The sequence below is a fragment of the Populus euphratica genome, unplaced genomic scaffold (assembly GCF_000495115.2).
Source record: "Populus euphratica unplaced genomic scaffold, PopEup_1.0 scaffold248.1, whole genome shotgun sequence".
Classification (NCBI taxonomy): domain Eukaryota; kingdom Viridiplantae; phylum Streptophyta; class Magnoliopsida; order Malpighiales; family Salicaceae; genus Populus; species Populus euphratica.
The window spans coordinates 175,490-178,799 of NW_011500131.1; positions in this window are offsets into that span (position 1 = coordinate 175,490).

Consider the following 3,310-nt stretch of genomic DNA (forward strand, 5'->3'; position numbering starts at 1 on the left):
CTATCACATAAATGAAAGGATTGATTGATGAATTTAAGGCCTATCATATTTATTTTAAATTTGATTGATGAATTTAAGGCCTATCATATTTATTTTAAATTTAGGTCTGCATTTAAAATGAATATTTACCATAAATTAAAGGTATCTTATATTATTAGATATGTTATTATAAAACATGCTTTAGTTAAGGAGTTATTGATACTTCAAGTGTAAAATGATGATATAAAAACCTTCATAAAAATACACTTTTAAGCACTAATCATTAACTTTCTTAGGTTGAGATTATTATCTTTTTTTATTTTTTTAATAAATATATAGATAACACAATACATCTTTAACTCATGTAACGAGCTTTAGGCTAATAACTCCCAGACTAGTTAGCTTTAGGACATTAGGTGTTAATACATCCCTGCAAACTTAGTAACTCATTTTATAGATACTAATACACAAATAATGCAATGTTTGATTCCTTTAAACTTTTTTTCTTAACCCATGTAACAAGCTTTGAGCTAATAGTTCTCAAATTAGTTGGCTTTAGGGTATTAAATGTTAAAACACCCCTTTGAACTTAATTGTTTACTTTAGGGAGGCTACAAAACCAAACTTATCCGTGTTTTTATTTAGGCTAATAACTCCCAGACCAGTTAGCTTTAGGACATTAGGTGTTAAGACATCCCTGCAAACTTAGTAACTCATTTTATAGATACTAATACACAAATAATGCAATGTTTGATTCCTTTAAACTTTTTTTCTTAACCCATGTAACAAGCTTTGAGCTAATAGTTCTCAAATTAGTTGGCTTTAGGGTATTAAATGTTAAAACACCCCTTTGAACTTAATTGTTTAGGTTAGGGAGGCTACAAAACCAAACTTATCCGTGTTTTTATTATCATTTTTTTCTTTTTTTTTCTTTTTTTACAAATTATATACTATCCATTTTTCTTAGTTGTTACCTTTAACAAAAAAATATACATTATGTAATAATCCAATCTATAACTCGCAATCATATGTTAAAGTGTGTGTGTGTATGAAAATAAAGGTTTAAGAATACTTGTTAAATGAGTATATGACTAGAATCAAGTGATAATGATGCGAGAGTTTGTAAACCTCAATATTTCAAGAAGTATTCTAATAGACCTTTTTATAAATATTGTAAATAACCATTGATAAATATTTACCAAGATACATCTCAAGAGTTAATAAAATTCCTCCTTACTCTGTCATTCTAGTAACAACAGTTTTGCAAATGATTTATAAAATAGAAAACATAGTTAGTTTTTTTTTTTTTAATATCAGCTACTAGCCTCTCCCCCCAACCAAAACGAGATATTCTCCTCAATAATCTAAGTGATAATGATGCGAGAGTTTGTAAACCTCAATATTTCAAGAAGTATTCTAATAGACCTTTTTATAAATATTGTAAATAACCATTGATAAATATTTACCAAGATACATCTCAAGAGTTAATAAAATTCCCCCTTACTCTGTCATTCTAGTAACAACAGTTTTGCAAATGATTTATAAAATAAAAAACATAGTTAGTTTTTTTTTTTTAATATCAGCTACATCCCTCTCCCCCCAACCAAAACGAGATATTCTCCTCAATATTCTAAGTTAAAAAAATAGAATATAGAAGACACTAGCTGAAACATCAAACACTAACAAACCTGAAATACACTTAAAAAAATATAAGAAATAACAAAACAAAATAATATGATATTAATAAAACTAAAAGACACAAGGATTTACAAACGAAGGCTCAAATCCAATATAAGTTTTTTACAACTTTTCTTAGTTAACCAATTTATACTACTTAAAAAGAGATAAATTATAGGAATGAAAAATTATAGTTGGTCAATCAATTGTTTAACAGTAGCAGCAAAGGTTATGACTTGTCACGCCAAAGATAGAAATTCTTGTTCCACAACATGATTAAGAAAAGACAACAACTTATCATAAAAACCAATAACATTTAACAGACCTATGGATTTATGGTGAATATGTAGTTGCACCCAAAAGAAAAATATAAAAGATCTCTTTCAATGCGCCCAGACCACCTGATAAGGCAATGAAGGCATCAACATGTTTAAACATTATATTATTTGATTAGACATTATGGAGACCTATAGTTCATCTCTAATTTTCTTTTTCAATGATATCCCCATTTGCTAAAGCTTTGAGGACGACCCCCAAAACTTGACTATCTCCTAAAAATACAGTTATTGACATAACCCTCATTAACCCAAGGCTGCCTTTCACATACACTAAATAAATCTTTCTCTTAACTAGTACTTAACTAAAATGATTCGCTGATTCTAAAAACTCTATTTTCTTCACAGGACTAGATCCATCGAAAACACAAATATTTTTTATGTGATGACTTGAAGAACTTGTCATTTCTACACACTTTTATATATGTTGAATGTATGGTTTGAATAGAAATGAAGGGAAGGAAAAGAAGATTTTATAGATGAGAAATTAAAAATACAATCATACTACCTATATATAGGCTATCTGAAGTCTTTCTATCTCTCTTTCTCTCCCTCTCCCTCTCCTTTTCTTTATTTATTTATTTGAAAAAACATGTGTATGTACAGGTATTTATGATTGTGACTCACATATTCCCTTAGTTTTACGCCCAAGAATGACTTAAACTCCCTCTATAAATCGGGGATAAGCTTCCCATCCAGTTTTCTTAAAAACTAGCAAATAAGGTCTTTTTTAGTTAGATCCCCAAGACTATATTGAGCATGTTTTTTTTTTTTTTTTATGGAAATAGGGTTATAAGTCATGAAATGTACCATGTATATCTCCACCAAGATATGTCTCAAAAGTCAGTAGAAGATTATTTAATAATTCTTTATGTTTTGAAATAAATCCTGACTTTTAACAATTTTCATAAGCTTTGCAAAACACATGTGCTGAGCCCACAAGGGTGCTAGGCGTGACGATATGTCCAACCTTTGTATAGATTTAGGATTCTTGCTCATGTTTCTAAATGATAGCTTCATTAGTTGTTTCCTACATTTAATTAATGCATTAGAAGTTACAAGAAAAGGACATCCTAAAATAACAGAAAATGAATTACATGTTTCAACAGGTTATGTATCCAAGACAATACAATAAAATTCACAGGATAAATGAATTTATCGACTTGTACTAATACATCTTCAACTATTCCTCTAGGTACTTTTACAGATCTATTAACAAGTAGGAGAGTTACAAATGTTGGTTTTAACTCACCTAAATTGAGACTCTAAAAGACTGAATATAGAACTAAATTCACACTAGCTTTAAGAACAAGTAAAGC